Below are 27,873 nucleotides of genomic sequence, written 5' to 3'. Positions count from 1 at the left end.
ATTTAAACCAGAGCTGACATTCAGCTGAAAAGCACCTGCAAAGTACCAGATGTTAAAATTTGCTCTGATTCACTGGTGCTTTTGCTGTACTGTCTGTTACATATTTTTAATATATTCCTTGGTTAAAACCACCTTTCCTATCACAGAACACTTGTTTTCATAGAACTCTTAACATCTTAATGACTCATGCTTCTCTTTACTCATTTTAGAAAAATGACATTAAAAAAGTTTAAAAATCATTATATACCCCACTGAGTACAGCTATACAACCTGGAATTAAGCAAGAGACCACTAAAGGATTACTTTGAAAGGTAGAAAGAAAAAGGAGGACTAGTCAGGGACCTGAGGAAGAAAGCAGAGGCTCCCCAAATAAGAATAAAAGGCAATGAAGATCTGGCTTCCATCAAGCACAACCCAGCAACTGAAGGTGACTGAGGTGATTCACTTCTATTGCTGATCAAATGGAAGTCCCACCACCAACATCACCAGTAAGGAATCAAGTGGGAGCATCCCTAACAGTAAGTGTTCATGGAAAGTGATCTTTGTCCCCTATGGGCTAAAGACTGCCCATTTCCTAGAGCAAATGGCCAATTGGGAAGCATGGGCAGCAAGGCAATCCCTTTACAAGTACCCAGCCCTAAAAAAAAAAACAAAAACTAAAAAACAAAACAAACAAACAAAAACTTCCCATGAGCTAGAGAACAAGTTACCCCACCTAGAGCCACCAGGGAAGCCCTAGGAAAGTATCTCTGTCCCCTTAGGTGGCACCAATAGATATCAGTGTAACCCCCAGTGGAACTAGACAACTCAAGCTGACCAAATGGAATCACAAAGGCTCTGGAAAATTGGTAGAACCACAGCCTGCAAATACATGCTACAACCTGTGTGCGAAAGCTTAACGGAATGATGGCATGTTAGAATAGAAGATTTAAATAAGGGCCAGAGTATCCTAATATAATAGCCAAAATGTCTAAGAAATAATAATAATAATAATAATAAGAAGAAGAAGAAGAAGAAGAAGAAGAAGAAGAAGAAGAAGAAGAACAACAACAACAACAACAACAACAACAACAACAACAACATCACTGGTCATACTAAATAGCAGAAAAATCATAATATGAATGAGAAAACATAATCAACAGATGACAAAACTGAGTTGAAATGAATGTTGGCATTATCTGACAGAGAATAAACTATAATAAAATTACTTTAATAAGTATCTTGAAACAAACGAAAAATAGGAAATCTCAGCAAAGAAAAAGAAGGTATAAAGAACCAAATGAGATCCAGTTATGATGGTGAAGTAGGAAACACATGCCTCATGCCTCTTGCTAAGCAGCTCTAAACCTGGTACTAGCAGCAGTAGGCCTCGGTTCACAGCTAAGCCTCATCCAGGCACCTCAAAGCCCAACACAAGTGGCAACCATATGAAGATCACTTTGTAGCTCATACCAAATGGCCCAGAGCAGGGCACATGCAATGGCTGACTTTGGCTGTAACAAAGCCCCTCCTAAGAGGCCCCAGAAGTAACACACTCAGTTGCCAGCTTCTGACCACACAAGAGCACCACCAAAACACTTCCACAAAATACACACCAAAAGGGCAGTCTGGGCAGGCACCAGAGCCCTGCTAAAGTGAATCGTACTCCATAGGGTCAGTCTATGTACAATAGCTCCTCCACGGTAGTGATGGCCAGTCCTCATAATCAATCAGTCTGAGGTTCAGTCCTTCTCAATGGTATGAAAACAGCAACCAAGCCTCAACTACAACAGGAAGGCACACACAACTCACACAAAGAAAACATCTGGGACACCTGGCTCAGGTGACCAGAGAGATTGTGCCACTGACCTCCACAGGACACCTACTACATAAGTCTACTCAAATAAGACCAGGAGATATACAGCTCTACCTAATATATAGAAACAAACATAGAGCGGCAGCCACAATGGGAAGACAAAGAAACATTTCCCAAATAAAAGATCAGAACAAGGGCCCAGAAAAAGAACTAAACAAAATGGAGAAAAGCAATCTACCAGAGTTCAAAACACTGGCTATAAGGATGCTCAATGATCTCAGGGAGAACTTCAACAAAGAGATAGGAAACATAAAAATGGTGGTAGAAAAACATAAAAAAGAACCAGTCAGAAATGAAGAATATAAAAACTGAAATGGAGACTATATTAAAGGCAATGAACAGATTAGATAAAGCAGAGGATCAAATTGGCAATTTGGAAGATAAGGTAGCAGAAAACATCCAATCACAAGAGCAAAAAAGAAAAAAAGAATCCAAAAGAATGAGGATAGTTTAAGGGGCCTCTGGGACAACATCAAACATACTAACATTCAAATCACAGGGGTACCAGAAAGAGTAGAGAGAGAGGAAGGAATTGAAAACCTATTTGAAGAAATAATAATGGAAAGCTTCCCTCACCTGGCGAAGGAAATAATGTATGTATAAGCCCAAGAAGCACAGAAAGTCACAAATAAAATGACCCCAAAGAGGAGCTGATCAAGACACATCATAATTAAAATGCCAAAAGTTAAGGACAAAGAGTCTTAAACACAACAAGAGAAAAGCAGTTAGTTATCTACAAGAGAACTCCCATAAGTCTTTCAGCTGATTTCCCCACAGAAACTTTGCAGGCCAGAAGGGATGGGCAGGAAATATTCAAAGTGATGAAAACCAAGGACCTATAACCAAGATTATTCTACCCAGCAAAGCTATCATTTAGAATCAAAGGACAAATTAAGAGCTTCCCAGACAAGGAAAAACTCAAGGAGTTCATTAGCACATAACCAGAGTTATAAGACATTAAAGGGACATCTGTAAGAAGAAAAGACAAGATCAAAAATATGAAGAATAAAATGGCAATAATGACATATCTATCAATGATTACTTTAAATGTATGTGGATTAAATGAGATAGGTAAATCAAAAGAGACAGGGTAGCTAAATGGATAAGACCCTTACATTTGCTGCTTATAAGACACTCACTTTAGTTTGAGACATACACACAGACTGAGAGTAAAGGGATGGAAAAAGCTATTACATAAAAATGGAAACAAACAGACAAAAAGCTGGAATAGCTTTTACTTAAATCAGACTAAGTAGACTTTAAAACAAAGGCTATAACAAGGGACAAAGAAGGACCCAGTAATCCCACTTCAGGGTATTTATCTGAAGAAACCCAAAAAAACTAATTTAAAAAGACATGTGCATCCATAGGTTCATTGCAGCATTATTTATAGTAGTCAAGATATAGAAGAAACCTAAGTGTCCACTAGATGAATGAATAAAGAAAAAATGGTACATGTATAGAATAGAACATTACTCAGCCATAAAAATGATAATGAAATCTTGCCATCTGCAACAACATGTATGGGCGTAGGGGGTATTATGGTGAGTGAAGACAGAGAAAGACAAATGCCATATGATTTCACTTTTATGTGGAACCTAAAAAACAAACTAAATACACAGAAATTCATAGATACAGAGAACATTTTGTTGGTTGCCAGATGGGAGGAGGGTAGGGGGGATGAGTGAAGGAGGGGAAGGGATTAAGAAGTACAAATTGGTAGTTACAAAATAGTCCTAGGGATGTAAAATATAGCATAGGGAATATAGTCAATAATATTTTAATACTTATGTATGGTGTTAGATGGGTACTAGATTTATTAAGGTGATCACCTAAGTTTTATTACTGTCCAATCACAGTTGCACACCTGAAACTGATATAATAGTCTATGTCAATTGTAATTGAAAAAAAAAAAAAAAAAAAATATATATATATATATATATATATATATATTTTAAAGAAACAAGTGAAAATTACAGAAGTCAAAAACACAGTGTCCCAAATCAAAACTCACTGGATTGGCTTAATAGTGCAGTGGAGGTGATAGAATCAATGAACTTAAGGATATATCAATAGAATTCACTGAATGAACAACAGAGAAAAGATTGGTTAAAAAGAAAAAAAGAAGAGGAACGAGCCTCAGGGTCCTATGGGACAATAACAAAATGCCCAACAATGGTGTCATATGAATGCTAGAAGAAGTGGAGATGTAAGAGTATTTGAAGAAATAATGATGGAAAACTTTGAAATTTGGCAAGAGAATAAATTTACAGAATTCAGAAGACAAGCAAATGTCAAAAAGAATAAACACAAAGAAGTTCAGGTCAAGGTAGATCAAAATTTAAAGTATGAAATTGAAAGACAAAAAAAATATCTTGAAGGCTGCCAGAGATAAAGACGTACCACCTATAAATGAACTCCAATTTAAATGACAACAGATTTCTTATTTGAAATCATGGAGGCCAGAGGGAGTAGCACATTTTTCATGTGCTGAAAGGAAAGAACCGTCAAGGATGGATTTTTATCCAGTGAAACTAACCTTCAGGAATCAAGGGGAAATAAATATATTCTTAGAAAAAGGAACACTAAGAACAAACATTTGTCTCTAGCAGATGTGTCTTAAAGAAAAGTTAAAGAAAGTTTCTTCAAACAGACAAGAAGTATTCTTGTAGCATCAAGAAGAAAGAATGGACACCAAAAGGAAAAAAAATATATATATGGGTAAATATAACACAGACTACCCCGCTCCTCCTGATTTTTCTCCATTATATAGTGGTTGAAACCAAATTATAACATCAAGTGATGCAGTGTACAACACACATAGAAGGAACACTCAAGATAAGTATAAAGTGGCAGGGTATGGAGACTTACTGGAAGTAACGTTTCTGTACTTTCCTCAAAGTGGTAAAACAGTGCTACTACAAGACTAAGATAAGTCACATATGTATATTTTAATACCTGGAACAACTACTGAGAAGATATACAAAGTGATACACTGTAAAACTCCATAAATAAATTAAGATGGAATACATTTGCATAGTGTCTTGATATAAAATTATAGAGATGGAGAAGAGATTAGTGGTTACCAAGGGTTAAGGAGAGTAAGGGGTGGAAAGGAGTGTGGGCGGGGCATGACTGTGGTTACAAAAGAACAGCACAAGGGACACTTGTGGTGATGGAACTGTTTTGTATCTCGACAGTGGTGATGGATACACGCACCTACACATGTAATAAAATTGCACGGAACTAAACACACATGAACACACACACACACACACACACACACACACACACACTGCAGACACATGAACACATGTAAAACTGGTGAAACCCAAATAACGTTGGTGGATGAGATCGATGTCCATTTCCCAGTTGTGATATCTTTGCAAGATATTATTTGGATAAAAGGTACATGAGATCTCTCTGAATTATTTCCTACAATTAAGTATGAATCTACAATGAAAATTAAATTACAACATTTTTATGCACATTTGATCGAGCACAGGAAATGGTTATGATATCAAAGCTTAAAACTTATTGTACACGTTTACTCAGAGGAAGAGGGGGATCCCAAGTGCCATATATTCTTAAATTGCCTGCACCTTATCTATATGCTGTATGAGAAGAGTAGACAATTATAAAAAATATAATATTGGGATACTTTCTAAATTTTTATGATTTTATACATATTAAAAAAAAATCCACACACTCAAATAACACATACCTTAATGATTGTAATCCCTCTGCTACCATTTTCTGTTAACTCTAATTTCCTAAGAAGATATACGCATATACTTGCACATATTTTCAAAACTGATTTTTATTGAATATAAAAACTAAGGCAAGTTTGATCGTGATTGTATTCATGACTCCATTAGGATACACAGACATTTTTAAAAGTGTCTATTTCATACACTATCTCTTACATGCCCTAATATGTATGCCTTGTTTAGTTGCTGTGGGAAAACAATGGAACACAGATTTGCCATTTCCCCAATAGGACCTCATGCTGTAGCAATCACTTTTCAAAGTCATGACTTGTTTTTAAAAAACTGACATATTTCTTGGCTTTTACAAAACAGGTCACAAAATGGACAACCTCAGGTTCCTCCCATAATACTGTATGGGTAAAACATGTTACTCACCCACTGTGTTCAAATTCATTTCCTTTAATACAGGTCCCACTGACAGAAAGAGGGAACTTACGATTTCTAATAAATCTTGGCAAAAGGAATTTAACCCTCTTTCAGTCGGATTATTTTATAGAAACTATATAAAATCACCAAAGACAGACGGAATTACTCAATACATACAAATATAACATTTTCATATTTCAATAATTTTCATGGAACAAAACTAAAAGCATTTTTGGAATCAAAAGATGTGCTTTAGGCACTTGTACAAGGTCATATTTCCTGTAGATAATAATTCTTGATTCAATTCCAGCTGTGGATTATGATATCATGTGGTATGTAAAATTCCTTGAAAAAATAAATCTACAAGGATATTATGAAAAGATTTTGGGTTTGGAATCCTGATGAGAACTTAAATATTTTAGTGTCTGAAATGTCTCCATTGATTCAGTTTACCAAATCATATAATATTTTGAGTTGTTTTATGATTACTCCTAACCGTGACTAGAGACTAGGCTCTGAAAAAGCAGAATACCTGCATTTTAATATAAACTCTGCTTTTGATTAACCTTAGGAATCTAGACAAGTCACTTAAATATTGTGCACCTCAGTCTGCTGATTGCTAGGTGCAGGTAATAATTGGGCAGAAGAATAAAGAATATGGTTTAGAGGACTGCAATATACGAATATATATTCAAAATCTGAAAAACAGACTCCAAAGAACCAAGAAACTGACACGATTAGCAAAATGATTTTTTTATTGAGTAACTTTCCTTGGTCATTTCATTTGCCAAAAGAGCTGCCTAAGGTGATTCTCATTAAACTGAACATTTTAAACAAATCTTACATTCACAACAATCCTCTTTTCAAGTTTGTAAATACTTATGATGTCATCTGCAGTTCACTTTCTCACAGCATTTCAAGGATGAAAAAATACAGGGAAACCTATAATAAATAGTCCAAAGAGGGATATAATACAACTCAATGGGTTTCCTGGGAGTGGGATCCTTGTCTTGCTCATCTCAGCAACTTGCCCCCGTCACTATCTACGCAGGAGATATTCAGTGAATGGCTATTGAGTCGAAACGGAGACAAACTCTGTCTGTATATGATAAGAGCGGAGAGAAAAAGAACTGAACTCGGAAGTCCTCTTCGATATATCTCCACAGGCTCCCCCATGGGGGAGAAGCCAAAAAAAGAAGAAAAAAAGGTGTCCCGTTTAGACACTGTTCAGCATAAAAGAGTTAGAAACATCATGCTACAAAAATTTTTAACAAAGTGATAGTTCATCGGAAAATGGTTTGAAATACTGAATGTGTGATCTCTGAAACTATTGTCATGTTACCCTATGGTTTCCAAATGAACACACAAGGGAGCAGCTAACCAGAGACAATTATGTTATTTAACTTCTACACAGTAAGTCCCACATATATAATGCACTTAAAAAAGAATTCAAATATTGTCAATTGAAGTAAATTCAACCTTAAAAAATAAATCTTACCTTTGAGAACACAGAATGTTCACCGTTATTTAAATATCTTTTTTTAAAAAATAAAAACTTAAAGTTTCATGGAAAAATCAAGATTTTGAACATTATCCTAGGGATAATTGAAGAAGAAAAATGAGAGGTGTGATAATGAAAGGTAATAACTGCTCACACAGCATAGAGATAAAAGATGAGCTGAGCTAAGTAGGCTACTCTGAGGCCATACCTGATCAGCTATTAGGTGCTTGCCACCCACTGGTGAGGTGACTTAATGGTTCAAAACTCTGAGCTCTGGAAGATTTCATCTTAGCTTCAAATAAGACGCACTGACAAATGAGTAAGAATCTAGTAAAAAGTACTTTAACTATGGATAAAAATTATTTTCCCAATATACCATTGGTTCTAAGTGGTTCATCAATCATACACGTGCATATTTGGGATTCATGCTGGGTAAAATAAAAACTCCTAAGATAATTAGTTGGAGGGTTTTAGTTACATTTTATACTTGTTTCTAACAAAAGTTACTGGCATAGTTAATAAATTGTATATTAATGTTTTAAACAACTACTGAATTTATGTGACATTATTCATTTAAGAAACTGAGAGCCATTTATGCCTACTTGTATTAAATAGTTTTCCTTCTTTAAGTGTTGTATTTCTAAAGGTGATCACGTAATCTTGCCAGAAACATTTTCAAATATTATTAAATTGGTTTTCAGTGAGTAGTAATGCATGTCACTCATCCGGGTGCTCAAATAATGATAAAAAAAAACAATATTTCATTATGTATTTAACTTTAAAATGACTATTAAAATGTAGCAAGTGACAACCTCATTGTTTTTGCATTTTCTTCCTAGTTCACCCATTTAAACTAAAACTTCTCCAAATCAGTATTACAGTTTATCTCTTTGTATTTTCCAAAAGGCCTTACACATATCATGGTACATAGATATGCCCATTAATAATTTATTGGATTAGATTTAATATGTGGATCATCAATCTCTTGCATGTAATTGTCTATAATTGTACATATTAATATCATTTTTTAAAAATTCCATATAGTAAGTGAATATTATATGCTGAATGATCTTATCATTATACTTCACTATATTTTATAGACAAGTACTAAAGGGAAAACCTACATCAATAGGATAGAAGTCATTCCAAGTATTGTCTTGGATACTTAAGGTCTCAATGTTGCGCATAAGTTTCCAAAAGCATACCATACCATCCTATACCCATAGGGCTTTAGTCAAAACAACAATTGTATACATTTAAACATGTTTAAAATAAATTTATTATCTAACCAGTAAGTAAACTTAACATCACGGATGTAATGGAATTTCAAGAACCACAGGTGTGTCTGCCTTCAGTTCCAGTCCCCAGCACCCAGATGACTGCTGTAGGGGTTTATGTGTCAGTACAGTAAGCCACGTTCTGACTGTGGGAAAGATACATCTAAGAATGCTGCCCATGACCTTGGAATCAATATCAAGTTCTATTTTGCTGCCTATCATCTGAGGATAGATTCTTTCCCATGATTTTTGACCTTATTGTTTTAAGGTGGCCAGACCATCACTCTGCTTTGTTTCCCAATTTCTACAACAGGGCTGCTGTCTGCACACCAGGAACCTAAACTAACCTGGGGTTAACAGCCAGTCTGCTTTGCTCTCATTGACTTCTCTAGAACAGATCATGAACCAAGTCGACTCATGCAATATGCTATCCCTTATTTCTCCAGCTGAAATATCTACTATCCCCAAGGGTAAGAACTAGGACAAGGCATTAAAGCTTCAGTCAGCTCAACTTTGTTCTCCTATACCAGAATAACTTTTCTGTTAATTAAGTCTGTATCCTAATAAATCAGACAGGAAAAATAAATCATAAAAGCTCCAATAAAGCTCCAAATGAGCCACAGATCCAATGCTTAATTCTTGTCAGAACTTATAATTGGGATATTGACATGTAGGATGTCAAAACATGACTCCAGATATTATAAAAAAGCAAAATAAAGAAATCTAGCCACTCCTATGTTTGTTATAAAAGTATCATTTTATTTAATAGCCCAAATATTTTATTGGTTAATAACATAATCAAATACCGATTATCGTCAGTATGTGTTATTTGTAATAGTATGAAGGATTACCAGAAATTAAGGAGTAAACACATACAGAGTAAAATATCAAGCTAGTGAATCATTTTCTGTTTTGTTCTTTTACAGTCATACAACATAAAACAATCTAAATCAATCTTCTGGAAAATTGGTAAAAACAACCATTGGTTCAGAGCTGATATCTGGTATACCAAGTTTCAGCTTGGACTGAATTTTTACTGGTACCATAGTAAATGGAATTTTAGAATAGAAATTCGAACAGACCAAGCAATACATCTGGAAACTGTGACACTATATGAAGGACTTTTTTCCAGTGGTATAATTTCAATTCGTAAACCTCAGCTTCTCTTACTTCAAATGTATAAAAAGAAAAAGTCCCTACTATCATTCCTGTTAATATATTTATAATCTGTTATTGTGAAATATTTGAAAAAGCAAAATGTTATCACACCTAATATGCACTAAAACTTAATAAACTTGGGTATGGAAAACTTATCAATATGTTTGTGAAATGAATATGAACTCTGAAATTTTCACTTTCCCATCTTCTCACCTCTGCTAAGTCTTACCTCTTTGGTCAGTGTCCTTCTCATGTTCTGTCCTGATGGAAACCTCTCCTCTCTTTCAGTCTATTAAACGCCAAAATCCTGAACATAGACAACTACATAATATACTCATATCCCTATCCTAATTTTCTTCAATGTCATCAAAACGTTTTGTCATAGAACATAAGTCCCCGTCGATTTTACTATCCCTCCTTAAAATGCCTAATAATTTAGAAATACATGAACATTTCTTCAAATACGGTGACTAATCTGTGTCTCTTTACCTAGAAACATACGTATTTCCTCTGCTGTCTCCAGGTCACTCTCACCATTTGAGCTAGTTAACATATTGTTTTCTTGATAAATTCTTTCACGCTGCCCACCTTGAATCCCATTTACATCTTCTTGTAGGCTTCCAGGGCAGAAACATACATGAAGCTCAATACTCATTTGTCGAGCCAGGAGAGATTAAAAGCGAGCATTATATGGTCTATTATTTATATGCTGATGTGTACCATTTATCTCATTATGTGGTAATCTCCTGGAGCATCCAGCCATGAATGAGACTATTTCCTAATGGCCCACAGTAATGAGCATAGTGCTCTGAATGTAATTCCCATTCTCTCTATTGGGTAAGTGAGTGAATGAGCAAGTCAAAACACAAATGAGTAACATGCCAGGTGCACCTGGTGAATCATCTCATAGAGTAAGATAAACAAGGAAGGTATTCTCTAGAAAAAAATGACGTATTTGAATATGACAATGACTCTGAAACTTTTATGTGCTAACAGATTTCCTTGCACTTGATACATCTTCATTTTGTAAAAGTTGACTTAAAGGAGTGCACAGCTTGTGATTTTTAAGTTCTAAATCTTTAGATTAATTTGTTTTTGACTGATGTAGTACCAAAATATCATCAATAGAGATCAAAATAAAATATAATAAATATTTTCACAATTCACACAAAACAAAACTCAATTTTCTAAGACCACCATTCTGAATCTCTTTGTACATTTTAATGTAATTTGAATTATGTAACTGAAATTTTAAAAATCTAAGACACTTAAGTTGTCATCCTACACTTCACAGTGACTCATGATTGTGACCCTTCTAAATCTATGCTTTCATACACTGAAAATTCCCTCCTCTTAAAGATAGGAAGTTGGCTTATTTTACTCCTATTTTGACATTGTTATATAAAAAAGAACTTTGTAAAGCCAAAGAAAATACGCTTAAATCTTATTTTATATCTTTAGCTAACTAGATATCATTATATCCACTTATGTTATACTATAGATTTTCTTTTGGATGTGTGGTTGCTGTGCAGTGGCTTACAGTGTAGGAAATTTCTTTATCTTGTAGCAGTAAAGGACTGCTCAAGGTCACTGATGGAGGGCAATGTATACTACAGAAGCATCAGGGATATAAGCTGCCATCTTCAACTTGTGACTGTAAAAGACTTGTGAGAGCAAATAAGCCTGGGAAAGCATGTGTAAGAAATTTTAATGGCAGAGTCCTAGAAGTACACATACCAGTTCAGTTCCCAGTCCATGCTGAGGTAGGTACATGGGAGACTGCAGTCTAGCTGTGTCCACAGAAGGAGAGATATCACTGAGTAGTTAGTAGTTTCTGCCTTGTTATTGTAGGCTTATTAGTACTACTATATGTATAGGCACTAATGCTTTTATATAAAAATTAATGTAGATATCCAGAAATGCTGGAAAACAATAGATGACATACGTTCTCTAAAATAGTCATTATTTTTGTGTGTTTTGAAACAAAAATTCTATTTGTTACCAAATTATGAGAATGAATTATGAATCTATTGTTTATGAACACGTTCTCCTCAATACTGCATTGGATCCAGCAATGAAGAAATACCTATAGAAGTAACAATATAGTTATTTCCTGTTGACTGTATCACTCTCTAAGCTATGAGCATGACCCTAATTTTAGAAAAATGGGGGTGAAATTATTGTTAATTACCTACTAAAGTAAATTTTACAATAAGAAAAATTCAGTATGGCTTATATTAATTATAATTGTTTATTAATTATGTACATATATGTGTATATATTTGCCAAATAGAATAGGCAATATTAATTTCATTTTAATTCTGATATCAATTGGAAATAAAGTGTAATTATCTCCTTATCAGCTCATATAACTTTATTTCAAAGATAAAAAATTCTATAATATCTTTGAACTATGATGGAATCCTCTAAAATGTGAAATCTTCATTTGAGAGTTCCAAATAAACTTTGATAAGATACCTGTGTGTTGGAAAAGAAAAATGCTGCTATTACACACACTCACACACACACTCACACACACTCACATACACATATACCACACCCATACATTATCATACATGTACTATTTTTATCTCTCTGACAATCTGTGTAGATCATTTTGAGAAAGAATAAAAGTAGTTACAAGTCTATAAACCATATATGACAATACACACACACACACACACACACATACACACACACACACACACATTTCAAAGCCTGGAAATATTTTCACTGGAAAAGAAAAGAATAGAGGAAGTGGTTACTAATACGTGACTGGGAGGTTGTAGTTATTCTGCCTAAATCTGTTAAATGTTAGAAGCTACAATAGTAAGTTGATTTGGGTGTAATGCAGAGACAATTGTTCTATTTATTGTTTTTGTCACAATTGTATTGAGCAAGCTCAATAGATACTGCCCTCTGTCAAAAAAGTTGTTCAAGTAATGGCTACCTGGTCTGCTGCCAGGAATGTTTAAATGTCTTTCCCACATTGCAGTAGAATATGTCCTAAGTGACTTTTGAGATCCCTTGCAATGACTTTAGGCATTTACCTCTGACTAACACTATTACTTTCAATCATAAATTCAATTCATAGATTTATTGAATCATAAATAACTGCTGATTTCAGTGATCAGACATCACTCAGCGATATTTTCTATGTATAGTTTCATCTATTAAAAAAGCTTCAGTAGATTTTTAAGGTATTTTCAAATAATGTTGATACCTTAATTTTATTAATAGCATTAGTCATCCATATTTTAAAATAATTGATGTGAATTAAACTTCATGCTCACTATGTAACTCTAAGTTGACTAAATTTTATGCTGTAAATATTGTCACTTATAAGTTAAAGTATCAACAAGAACTACTCTGATCATCAAGCGTTTCAAAATTTCATCTTTATAAAATTAGTATCTTTATAAAATTTCATCTTTATAAAATGTTACACTCAACATGGTTTCTTCTCCTAGGTTTCAGTATTCTTATCAAACAATTTAAAAGCAAGTATTTAGGGAGACCAATACAAAGTCATAAAGAAGCATGGGCACATGTCTAGTTGATTAAGGTGAAAGCCTCAATAACAAAATCCATTTTAGAGGAGTCAGAAAAATAATAGTGTATTCCTGTGTGTGTGTGTATGTGTGTGTGTTTATATTACAAACTGCAATATATGAAATATCTTACATGAGACGATTCCATTTCCCCAACTTCATCTAGCCAGGATAAAAATTGGAGGCCTTTCATTCTTATTAATAGTGTATCTAGTCTCTTCAAACAACAGGTTAAAGAGAAAAGAACATACCATTTATCAGATGGTACAAGAATATAACAGAAACGTAGCTTCAAAAATTCACACCTAAAATGCCAAAAGATTCAACTATCTGCTGACTTGATATACTTTACACGTGAAAAGAAAAGAAAATAAATACACCACTACTATAGAAGTAACATATCAATAAAATGTGTCCTGCAAAAAAAAGTAGGAAAATCCATTGTTATCAACTTTCATATTCAGAATTTACTTTATATCTCTAAATTTAAATAACTTAGAGATGTAAAACATTGTGATTTATTATATACAAAATGCCCAAATGCTGCTGTATGTGTAACTACATTCTAGTTTGGTGAGTAAAGACAGTATTTACTGGAAGCCTCATTATAAGATGAACACCACACAATTGCATTTAATATATATCTGTTCAATGAGTAGTTTTATAAGGGAAGATTGTTAATAAATAATCATCACATTTTAATAAGTACAAAATTATGATGTACATTTTCAAAGATCTTATACAGACAAAACTTTTTTTCCCCATCTTTCACAAACAAAAATTTGTGAATATTTTGCTTGCTTCTTGAAAACAGTGTTTCCCTAGGTGTTTGTCACATTATTTATTATTTTCCTTCAGAAAATATCTTTCAGCATTTGATACAGTTTATAATTTGATACAGCTCACTATTTGCCTGGATTCATAGAAAAATAAAATGATGTTATATTTGAGCTAAACAGTTTCTGTAAGCTCTCATTCTTTCCAACAACTTACAACACATTGTTCTTCTCATAGACATATGAAATTTATTTTTTACATCCCACCATAAAACTACCCCATGTAGGCATGTGGCACAACTCTCACCAACCATTTATATAACAGAAAGAAGAAGATTATATGCCATACTGTTATGGAAATGCATACACAAAGGAACATTGGGAATAAAAAGCATCTGCTTTCATTGGATAGAGAAACCAGCCTTTGATATTTGTGATCTTGTAACTTTACAGGGCCCCATGCCCTATGAAAGCCTTGAATTGGTAGCGTAGGAGGAGAAAATGACTCAAGACTACGGCGTGCACGTTTCTAATAATCCCAGTCTTATCTCCTGCAGCCTGAAATTTGGATTAGATTTTCACAGTTCTGCCTTCATTTAGAGGATAACAGAATTATTAGGTGAAATAAATTCTACAGTATACAAACTTTCAAACTCTAGGAACCTGTTAATACATTTAAGAAAATCATTTTTGTATTTTTGACATTCAGTCACAACCATAAACTATGTCAATATAATACAGATTTTATTAATAATAGTTCATAAATTCTATGAAATGTGTTTAATATTTTTCATTGCCAATGTATATTTGTGACTGAAAGTTTAACAACTTAATCTTGACCTTCCTTCATTCCCTCAACTTCTCCATTTCTTAGTATTTTCCCCTTCTTGTGGGGAGAGGAAATTTATGCATCTTCCAGAAAATAAATACTGTCTCTAAAGAAAATCAGCAAATTAATACTGATCACAAATATTGTTTCTAAAATATCTTCTTGCATAAATGAAACACCCAATGGCAACATAATAAATCCCAGAGCAATAAAAATAAATCACAATTACTTCATAGAATTTGAAGAAAGAGATTTTATATACTTTTTAAGTTTAAAGCATTTCCTAAACTGTTTTGAATTTTCCTTTTTTACTTCATTAATTTGATTTTTCTTTACTTTAGTTGTCTAAATTGAATTTCTAAAGTGCTAATTCATAGTAAATTATATGCTAACTTTTAGAAGTTTGTCAATGTGTAAAAAATGCGTGACACTTAAATTTTGCTTATAACAAGTTTTAGCAAAAGGCAGATAAAGTCAGTGACTATAAAAAAGAAGAGGCCACATATCATAATATGTAACTAAAACTAAAGTATAAAATTTTAGGAACTTTTTATATGTTTATATTCTATTATATATACAATAGTATCTACATGAATAATATATCCAATTACTTATATTGTGTATATATATATATATATATATATATATATATATATATATATGTTCATATAAGTTATATAAATACACTTCTATGTATATATGTTGTATATATAAATAATTGTATAAATAAAAATAAATAAATAAATAAATAAATAAATAAATAAATAAATGGGCCAATTTAAAATAAAGTAGGACAAAATTCCAAAGTACAACTGAAATGACTGAAGCTGAGATGTCTAGGACACATGAGGAGTGACTTATAAAAGCTAATTTGATAAAAGGCTTTTAGGAGTGAGTGTAGAAAGACCTTTTTTTCTGTAATTCACACAAGCAGTAGTCCAAAACTTACTGAAAAGATAAAAACTGTATACATCAAATTAGACACATCATGTGAAATCTATGATAGAAAAGCACTTTGTATTTTATTGCACTAAATATAGTTTTTCAGCAGTAACCTCGAATTCCTAACTTATAGCTGGGTTGAAATGACATGTACTGTGGAGATGCCTTGTGAGACCCAGTGAGAAAGCACTGAACACACTCCTCTTGCTAATTCTCAGGAAGGAAATCTATAGTGTGATATATACTGCTTCCAAGTCTCTTCTACTTGCTGACTCCACAGTTTCCATATGAAGCTCTGAGACCTGGACTTATGGGCTTTGAGTTTCACTTGACCTTGGAGACTGAGGCAGCCCAACAACCAGCCTACACTGTGGAAGAAATCCTGGCTCTCTTTTAGGGAGCTTTCACTGAGATAATGAGGACCAGATTACAGGGAAGAGTAATTAAAATAGCCTTCCAATGCAGGAGTGAGTAAGACAAATACATGTTCTAGAAATACTCTGCTACAAAACTGTATTTCCTTTGTACATTCCACAACATGCTTAGACAAGCCCTACTATGCAAATACTTTATGGGATTTCTCTACTGGAAAAAAACTTTCACATACTGAATAACTACTGCTTTTTAAAGCAACCAAAATTCTGTTTCCACTGAGCCCCAGAGGTCTTATGTTACTATAATAACCAGTTAGGCTAAATAAAGGCAATATCCTGCCATACAAATTGTATCTGAAAGTGGCAATGATACAATTGTTTTCGAGGAGGTTCAGAATTCACAAGAAAAACATAGGCAGAAGATGGAAACAGGGAGAGCTTTGGTAGCAATGCACCGTGAAGATTGTAGTGGTACTGAACACTTATTTGTTAAGAATATCTGAGATCCCAGAAAGTTAGGCCAGTTGATATCCCATCTGAGATCGTCAGGGCCACTTATGATGAAACAAGCTAGAAACTGGATATTGTGCTAGGACCTAACATATTATTTACCATCCAGTTGTAGAATAAGAAGCAAATTGAGAGGAATTGTCACAGATTGAATGTCATCATGAATTCGATTTTGGCAGATTTTTTCCTATTAAAGAATGAATGATATTAGCCCCTTATCAGAGGTGTTTGCATACATCTTCTCCCATTCAATTGGTTGCCTCTTGGTTTTGTTGATGGTTTCTTTTGCACAGAAGGTTTTTAGTTTGATATAGCCCCATTCAGTTTTTTTTTTTTTTTGGCTTTCACTTCTCTTGCCTTTGAGGTCAAATTCATAAAATCCTCTTTAAACCCAAGATCCATAAATTTAGTACCTATGATTTTTTCAAAAGTGATTTATTGTTTCAATTCTTATGTTTAGGTCTTTAATCCATTTTAGTTAATTTTGGTATATGGTGACAGATAGCAGTCAAGTTTCATTCTTTTGCACGTGGCTTTGCAGTTTTCCAACCACCATTTATTGAAGAGGCTGTCTTTTCTTCATTGTATGCCTATGGCTCCTTTGTTGAAAATTATCTGCTCATATACATGTAGATTTATTTCTGGGTACTCAATTCTATTCCATTGGTCTCTGTGTCTGTTTTTCTGCTAACGTCACTGTTTTGATTATTGTCGCTTTGTAGTAAACATTGAAGTCAGGGAGTGTGATACCTATGGTCTTGTTCTTTTTTCTTAGGCTTTCTTTGGCTGTTCAGGGCCTTTTGTGATTCCATACAAATAATGAAAATATATAAAGAACTTACACAACTCAACAACTACTACAACAAAGCAATCCAATTAGAAAATGGGCAAAGGATATGAACAGACACTTCTCCCAAGAAAACATACAAATGGCCAACAGAAATATGAAAAGATGCTGAACTTCACTAGCTATTAGGAAAATGCAGATCAAAACCACAATAAGATTCTACCTCACACCTGTTAGAATGACTATTATCAATAATACAAGTAATAACAAGTGTTAGAGAAGTTGTGGAGAAAAGGGAACCCTCAAACACTGCTGATGGGAATGTAAATTAGTACAGCAACTATGCAAAACAGTACCGAGGTTCCTCAAATACTTAAGAATAGAATTACCAGCAATTCCTCCTATAACATTCATCTGTAAAGATATACGCACCCCTATGGTCACTGAAGCTTTACTCATGGTGGCCAAGACATGGAAAAACCAGTGTCCTTCCATAGATGATTGGATAAAGAAGATGTGGTATATATACACAATGGAATATTACTCAACCATAAGAAAAGATGAAATACTGCCATTTGTGACAATATGGATGGATTTTTGAGAACCATATGACTTTACTCATATGTGGGATATAAAACTGAAAGCAACAAACAAACAAACAAAACTCATAGACACAGACAACAGTTTAATGGTTACTAGAGGATAATGAGGGAGGAGTGTAGGTAGAAAAGGGTAAAGAGGGTCAAATATATGATGATGGAAGGAGAACTGACTTTGGGGGTGAACACACAATGCAGTATATACATGATATATTATAGAACTACACACTTGAAACCTATATAATTTTACTAACCAATATAATCCCAATAAATTTAATAAAAACTGAAAGAAAAGAAACTCAGAGGTAGAAAATCTATACGTAATTGAGGGAAAAGTAAACGTTTTGGTTTAATACATTTTTGAAGTAAAAAAAAAAAGAGAGAGAATGAATGAGGCCAAGATGACTAATTTTCTACCCCCCAAAATGTGCTCTCCATTCCTTATTTAAATCCAGGAGGTAGTTGCCTAGCGAAGGGCTACTTGTCTCAGCAACCCCTTTCTTTGGAGTAAAGCCATGCTACTAGATTTCGCCAATGGAATGTCAGTAAAGTGATTTATTTCCCTTCATTGCTCAAGCTTTTAAAAAGTTGGCAGAGCTTTGCCAACCTCTCTTCTCCCTTATCCTGTTTTGAAGTTGAGGCTTCCAAAGCTCTAGGCAATGAAAATATCACAAAATTGCAGAACCCTGTGTCCTTGAATCCCCACAGAGTGAAAAGCCACGAGATGCTAAAAATTTCTGTACTGAACACTACTTTGGAAAATTCAAATTCTATTGCCTTTAACTCCTGAAATTTGTGAGTTTGTTTGTTAATGAAACTAGCATTACTCTAACTAATGAAAATGAGTTAAATAAAAAGTTACATGGGTCCCATGAAAAATATTACTGATCAAAAGAAAGGGACAAAATCCTAAACAATTACTATAGGATTTGCTATAAGAACCAGAAGAATTATAAGACATGTGTTTAGAACCATCAGTGGGCCACAAGAAGATACAAACCCTTATTTAAAAACAGCAGAAAGACACATATGAAAAATAATCCGAAATACAATGAAAACAGGATACAATAAAAAATGGAGATTAAGAATAAAAATACAAAAGAATTTAAGTTCAAAGTAAAAGCTGCAGTCAAAGTCATATAAACGTACATAAATGGAAACAATGACATAAATAATCAACTTGAGATGTCTCAGAATGTAGAAGAAAAGGTAGCAAAACAAGAGAAACTACATATGTAGTCTTTTCGTGTGTGTGTGTGTGTGTGTGTGTGTGTGTTCTCAATAATTTCACACAGAGAAATTACTGAGAAACATAATACTATGACAAGTGCAACTAAAGACACATTAGTAGAATCATTCCTATGGCTAAAATTAACCTGTTTTTATTCTAAAAGTTGTTAAATCCCTAAAATGAAAGGAGCAATTTCATCACAACTTTGAGGATGAAAGGCTATAATGCCAAAATTTTATAACCAACCAATTTATCTTTCACATGATATCACAACAGAAAAAAATGTTAGATATTCAAGGTCTCAGAAAAATACCATATATTTCCTTTCCTTTAGAAAATCATTGTAAATATTTTATTGCAGAAAGGAAGAAAATCAAGAGAACAGGTTGTCAGTTATAAGAAAGTATTAACACAGTCTCTCCTTCCTAGTGTAAATCATTTCAATTTTAACCAAGACTTATGCTCAAAAAAGTCATCATAACATTATTCATAATAGAAAGGTATAAATCAATTTAACGTACAATATTAGGAAACAAACTTTTTGGTGAAATATTTTCTAAGCATGAAAACCTTTAATACAGGGAAATTATATAAGCCTAATTGAAAACAGAAGGATGCAAAACTAAGTGTTCAATAGGGTATCGATTTTATGATAAAATAGAAAAAGTACCTAATAGACTATTGGCATAAGGGATGCTTTGTTTTCCCTGCTTCTTTGTACTTTGCTGAATTTTCTCATTTCCATCAACTAAGTAAAATACACTTATTTTAAGAATGTTAGAAGTTTAGAAAATACAGAATAAATAACAAATTATGTTTTGATATTTTATTATATGGTTATTAAAATTGATTATTTACTTGTTGTAGAGCCACTTCATTTATTTAGACTGTTTTTTAGCAATAAGCATACCATAAAAAACTCATTGTAAAATATGCAAATTAGACAACGTAGGAGTACATGAAGTTCCAGAAAATAGAAAAAAAAAAGAAAAAGAAAGTTCTGATTATCATATTAATTATATTAAAGTCTTCTTATATTTTCCATTTAACCAGTTTTATCACCATTTCGCTCAGATATCAATTTTCTGAGCAAACATACATTACTTAAATAAATATCTCATACCCTATAAAAATGGACATAATTTAAAATTTTAAAAAATAGATTTCTTGTTGTAGCACTAAATACCTCATGAGTTTAGGTCAAAAATATTAAAATTAACTGTTTGATTTACATGTTATACAGATGTAGAAATTCATTACAGTTTCCTTATAACATAGAGAGAATTTTGAAAAAGAAAATTCACCTGTCTTGTCATATTAGTTTCAGTTATTTTAGAATTTTGTGTTTTAAAACAAATCACCTCTATATTCTGGAGGTTTTAGCAGCAGTATAAATGCTCTCATTTGTGGTACAGGATATTATATTATGGGAGTAAAATAATACATAATCAATATGAGGATTATGAGAAAAACAGTCTTTAAGACAAATAGAAGAATACATCAAATGTGACAGACTTGAGTGATGACATAATACCCTGTTTCCTGTGATGGTGACACAACACGCTGAAAAACACAACTGTCAGTCTTGTTGTTTATCTTCTGTCTGAGACTAATAAAAGAAGGAAAATGATTGGCAGCACAGATACAAACAGTGCCTTACACATACAGTTGTTACCTTTTATACGTATATAATACCATGTTTCCCCGAAAATAAGACTGGGTCTTAAGCTCTGCTCCAAAAGACGCATTATGGCTTATGTTCAGGGGATGTCATCCTGAAAAATCATGCTAGGGCTTATTTTCTGGTTAGGTCTTATTTTCGGAGAATCACGTTAGTACTGTATTAATGGATTTAAGGATACCTTACTTTTCTAGCTTCCTAAAATGCTGTTTTTACCTAAAAATACAAAGCAAAACTATTAAAGGAATTTATAGCTTTATGCGACAAGTTGTACATTACCCCTTCTAGAAACTATTGCTTCTTGATGTACTATTTATATAGATTACATACATATTCATGTATGTGTGTATATGTGTATATACATATATATACATGTTTACAAGTTCAGGCAGAGAGTTAGAGTAGGAGATTCTAGTGAAAGAAAGCACAAAGAAATAGAAACAAACTGAGGAAAACAACAAAAAGGAGAACACCTAGACTGTAGATTCTTTTTTTCAAATATATGTTTCTTCCAAATACATAAAGTACTAAGTAAAGCATTTGTTCAAAACACTGAATAAGTTTACAGGAAGTTCTAAAGAAGTAGTAAGTACCTATACTGATTTTAAAGATCTTGCAGTTTATTTAGGGGAGATTAAATATACAGATATATAATACATAGGTGATAATTTCAAGGTACATGAAAACAAGTGAATGATAATGTGGCATAAAACTCTTAAATCAGAGCTGGGTATAGAAAGTAATTAAATAAAAATTAAATGAGTCGAGAAAACCATTGTGGAAACTTTCAATATAGAGTTAGGCTTTGGACTGGCAGTGTCAGTCCAAAGAGGCTAAAGGTCAGAGAATTAGCTCCAGCAAAAGGAAAGATGGTATCTGTAATGGGGTGGGTAGACCCAGAAAAGGACTATGTATTTCTACATACATAGGTGTATTCTGGGCCCTCACTATCTGCACTTACCTACCTAGCCCTTCTCAGCTAAATGTGAATTAGTCACTGTATGTCTGCATCTGTGCCCACTTCCGGGTCTCTGTTGTCATGACTCCCACTTGGGTGTCTACCTACAAACGTCTCAGTTCTACATCGAATTTATTTTGAAATGCTACCTCTCATATACTTTCACATAGAAATGATGTTACCCATCCTCATTAAGCTGCCCCATTTCTCTGAATTCTTTAAATAGAGTTCTCACCTGGGATGTATCAAGTCTATGGAATAGTATAATTATCTATGCTAATATTATTTCTATTGTACTTTAAGTTTCTTCAGAGTGGGAATGTGCATGTGCTTGATTCATCTGTGTCCACATCACAGCTTAAGTAAAATTCATGAAAAAACTAGACGGAGCCAGAATAAGTAGAAAATGTCATATTCCTATTCTCATTTGGCAGAAATACACTTTTCTTTCAACATACACTTGCAAATTAAAGAAAATGTTTTTTCCCTTCCAATGCCAATATAGTTCACAAAGAAGTTATCTGTTTGTACTGCATTTTATATTTTTCCAACAAATACATATCCCGTCAGGAAAAACTGATTCAGACATACCAGGGTCTCCAGGTAAGATGGCACAGGGGTTCATATTTTGACTTAACGCATTTGTTGCAAACACATAATAATAATCATAAAAAAAATAAAGAAAACAGTTTTAACAACAGATATAAAAACTGGCCCTCCAAATAAAACAAGCAGAGAAGAACCAAATAAGGAAGTGATGAGTTGTACTAAAGCTGCAGGCCTCCTTAGCTGCAGGTCTGAAGTTCACTCCTATGGAGTGAAAGGGATGTAAGTGCTTTCAGACAAACAGGACCAGGAATAGAAAGTTCTTGAAGCCAGGGCCTGGAGGGAGGCTCCCCATGCTGAAGGAAGCTAAAAATAAAACTCACCACATCTGGGCAGTGGCTTCAAACAAGTTGCAGTTGTCAGGCTGTGAGTACAGTCTTTTAATCAAAAACTGAGCAGGTTGGTTCTCTAGATTACCAGGCACTGAAATGCTTCGGTTTAAAAAAAGGGGGGGGGAAAAAAGAAGAAAGAAAGTGGTTCTGGGCTGGGAACCTACGTAGGGAGATAAATGATAAGACATAAGATAACCTCAAAACAGGAAAGAGTGAGCACAGGAGGTGAGAAAGTGAGAGGGGGAAGGAAAAGAGGGAGGGAGGCAACAAAAAAATAATTCCCCCACTTCCAAAGAGTATTCTAAACTAAATTGCATAAAAAATAATACTATATGTAAGTTAGACGTATATGAATATAAAAGAGTATATTTAAGATGGCTCCAGTGATAAACGGAAGAGTAATTTCTATTAAAATAAAATAAGAAATTATAAAAGAAATACAAGCAGAAATGAAAAACACATGAAAATAAGTAATTTTCAGTACTATTAGAAAGTACAGTCACTGAAATTAAAAGTGGAATTATTAAATTTGAAGCTATTTTTTTGAGGACTTCAATGGCAAAAATTCAGAAAGATAAATATATATATATATTTATTATATATTAGAATATATATATACTTAGATAACATGTATGTATGTATGTATGTATGTATGTGTATATATGTGTGTGTGTGTGTGTGTGTGTGTGTGTATGTGTGTGTATGACAGCAGTTGAACAACCAGAGGCTATGCTGAGAGCCTCCAGCATATATCTAATAATATATCCAGAAGAATTAAATGGTGGAGTAGAATTGTTTCAACACCCAATTTTTGAAATTTCACCAAAACCGAAGAAATATTTTAAAAGGCAATGTTACAGGTGAATCTCTCATGACCATAAATGCAAAGAATAATTAAATTTAGCAAACTGATTGCATTGATATATATAAAAGGCAATACATTCTTACTAATTTGGATTTATTCCAGCGATGCAAGTATTTATAACTATAGCAAAATCAATGAATTTTGCTACACCAACAAAAATAAAGGAGGAAAAGCCCATAGTTATCTCAAAAGATACATAATTTTATGAAACTAATAATATTCATGATAAACCTTAAAAATTCCAATCACGCTCATGGTTCCTTGACTTCCTCTCTGCAAAAATCTCATCCTCCACCTTCCCTCAGCCTCTCTCAGTGGATGTGCTCGTCACTAAATCACAAGAGTACGTTCAGCCTTCCCATATTTTCCATGCCTTCTACTTTCTGACCACCAACTCTGTCTAGTGTATCTTTTGGGACTCCTTCAATGCAACCAGAATATTAAATCCTTTGATCCCACCACACTGGCACTGCCACCCACACTCTCATGCCCCCTCTTTCTACTGTATTCAGCTTGAATTTCACAGTCAATTTTAAAATTTATTTCCTCAGCAAATATGTATTATCAAGTACTGTGTAGTGTCCATGGAGGCACATCTGCAACCAAGATCACTCCCTTGTATTCACCCATAAACTCCTCATCTCTTGTTTACTTCAATATTTTCACTTGGGAAGACCACTCTTAAGTTAAATAGAATTCCATCGACTTCACTATTCATGCTTGTAATCTGCATATAAAATGATTTCATCTTGTCTGAGGGCTTCAATGCCATCAGTATACTGACAGCTCCCATATTTATACCTTCAGACTAGACCTTAAGCCTGAATTTATGACCTGTGTATTCAACTGACTTGACAGCTCTACTGAATGCCTAAAAAGCTACTCAGAATTAACATGTTCAAAGCAGAGCTCTTGATAACATTTCCTCCACAAAGCAGCTCCCTTAGTCTCCCACATCTCAGTTAACAACTCATCTAGTTGCTTTGGCAAGAGAACCTTCTGAGTTGTTCTTATGTTTCTATCATCAACCAGGCATCAAGTCTTCCAGCAAATACTGGCAACTTTATATTTAAGATGTGTCCAAATTCCACCACTTCTCACTTCTTCTTCTGTTTTATCTTGGTTATTGTTTATTGTAAACTATCCTGACATTTTGCCTGGATTAGTAAACATGACTCTCTGATTCTATTCTTCCCCCCTTACATCTATTCCCAACATAGCATTGTGGGTGAGACTATTAAAACATAAGCGAGAGTTTGTTCTTCTTTTTTTTTTTTAAATCCTTCCGTGGTTCCCATTTCACAGAGAGTAAAATTAGAAGTCTTTATTCTGATCTTTAAGGCCATTATGATTTGGCGTACTGTCCATTCTTTATCCTTGTTCATTCAGCAGCCACTTTCCTTCTCTTTTACTCAAAAGTTCTCTACTTGGAAATGGTTGGCTCTTTCCTTCCCTCCATGTCTTTATTCATATTCGACCTGTTTAGTAAGGCCTTCTCTTGCCACCATTTCCAAAATTTCAATCCTCTCCCTACCGTTTCACATTTTCTTTCCCTGTTGTTTTTTTTTTTTCTCTTTCTTTCAGACAATTGCTTATCTTTTATTTTCTGCCTCTACCCAATAGTATTCAACCTTTTAAAAGGCAGAATCTGTGTTACGTTCACAGGTATGTCCAAAGTTCCTAGAGTAGTACCTAATGTAGAGGAAGTGCTCATAAATAATTTATATATGAACAAATAAATAATAAAATAGCTACAGGTGAACAGTTCCTAAAGAAAATGTAGAAGAATAACTTTATAACTTCAAAATAGAGACAGCTTTCTTAAACATAAACATAAAACATAAAAACACAAACCATAGAGGAGACCACTGCTAAATCTAGCTACATTAAAATGTACAACCTCAGTTCAACCAAAGATACATTAAAATGTCAAATAACAGCTGTATGTCAATTATATCTCAATAAAACTGAAAGAAAAATGGTAAATGAGAAAATTCTAATTGGATAAGATATTGTCAAACATATAACTGACAGATGAAAAAAATTACATCAGAAAAAGATGAACAATCTTTTCAAAAATTAAGCAAAGAGTGTGAACAGACAAGTGAAAAAATGAAATAACCAAGATTTGGTTATTTCATTTGGTTAGTCTCTTACTGCTGCATAAAATAGTAAAAGCAAAATAGAAAAATGCTGTCAAACTCACTGGCAGTCAAAGAAATGTAAATTAACTACTTCACACTTGTGGTAACAGTGGTAACTTAAATGTTTGACAGTATAAGCAAGTGATGACAAAGGTATAAAAACATGGGATTTTTATACTTTGCTAGTAGGAGTATAAATTGGTATAAATACTGTAGAGAACAATTGATGAATATTTAGAAAAGTTGAAGACGGTCTTACTTTAAAGCTCAGCCATTTCAAAATACAAGTAGATATGCTACAACAATTCTTCTCACAGTACAAGAACATTCTTTATAATACTGTTTACAAAAGTAAAATTTCTATGAATAAAGAATTAGTACAAAACACGGTATTTTTCTATGAAGGAATAGTACATAACAGTAAAAAAATATATGAATATAAACAATGTGAATAAATCTCAGAAACATCACTAACTGAGAAAGCAATGTTTAAGGAAGATGTATACAATTTTGATTTTATTTATAACATTTGAAAGATGCAAAGTAATGTAGCTTGATACATACATATGTAGCAACAACATAAGGCACACAAGGAAGTGATAAGCACCAAATTAAGGGCCTTTACTAGTTCTGTGAGATAATGAAAACAATATGACTAGGACTTGGGAAAAGGGACTTTATTTTGTAATGTTTTATTCTCTTATATAAAATCTGAACCAAATATTGCAAAATAACACAGTTCTTATGATGATGAATAGGGCAAAACACTGATGTTTATTGTATGAATCACTATACTTTTTTTGTATTTTAAAAATATTTACAATAAAAAGTATTTGAGAAATTATACACATCATAAAAATAATTTCTTCTTGATTTCTGGCTTCTCAGAAATGGATTTCTTTTGTTCAACATGGAATATATTCTTTCAGTAAACTAAGACCAGTTTTCAACATAAAATTATTAAATAAAAATTTCATCTCAGTTAAAAATATATAAGAAAAAAAGAAAGAGAAAGAGAGGAAAACTAGTTTGTATTCATTGGAAGAAACAAAGCCAGGTAAATGTGTTACCTATATATTTTGCATTTCATCTTAGAGCCAAAATAATCCATAAAGAGTCATTTGACATCCACTGGCTTCTATCTGCTTTCTATGAAATTAAATTCTGTTATCATTCATATGTGACAATTACACAGATTAACTGAGAATCATAATTACATAATGCAAAAAAAATGTGTTACTATGATATTTCTATATAAAATAAAAATTAATATAAACATATTATTTTTCATTTTGGAAACTACTATTGTTACCATTACCCACACTGTAACTATGTTGGCACAAGCTCTGGTAATATATTTAAATTAATTGTGGCTGAAAAACTTTCTCTGAGATTTCAACTGTAGTGTTCTATGGAAAGTATACAATATGCAGAATTCCAACAGTTTAGAATTATCTAATTAGGTAGATGTCGTGTACTGCTTTTATTACATAATTATGAAATTGTATTACCTTGATAAGCACTCAGAAATAAATAGCAGCAAAGTAATTACAAGGAAAATAAGATGTATCCTAATTGTGAGGACCACAATGGTTAGTCTCTTACTGCTGCATAAAATAGTAAAAGCAAAATCATTGAAATAACATGAGATGGCATTAGATAAAGAAAATTTTGAGAATAAAATACACAAAATCATGATCAGAGATGTTTCTCTGACCAAAGTAAAAATAGCTCTGACAAGTAATGAATAAATGACATATT

At 33.2% G+C, this 27,873-nt stretch overlaps 1 protein-coding gene across 3 annotated transcripts in view; it reads right to left on the bottom strand.

The window, feature by feature from the left end:
• Positions 1-27,873, bottom strand: part of CADM2 (cell adhesion molecule 2) — a 1,072,141-nt gene that overhangs the window by 169,080 nt on the left and 875,188 nt on the right. The gene's annotated exons all lie outside the window — the stretch shown is intronic.

Source organism: Rhinolophus ferrumequinum, chromosome 2, assembly GCF_004115265.2.
Source record: "Rhinolophus ferrumequinum isolate MPI-CBG mRhiFer1 chromosome 2, mRhiFer1_v1.p, whole genome shotgun sequence".
Lineage (NCBI taxonomy): Eukaryota > Metazoa > Chordata > Mammalia > Chiroptera > Rhinolophidae > Rhinolophus > Rhinolophus ferrumequinum.
Note: the sequence above shows the minus strand (reverse complement) of the source record. Positions and strands in the feature narration are given on the sequence as shown.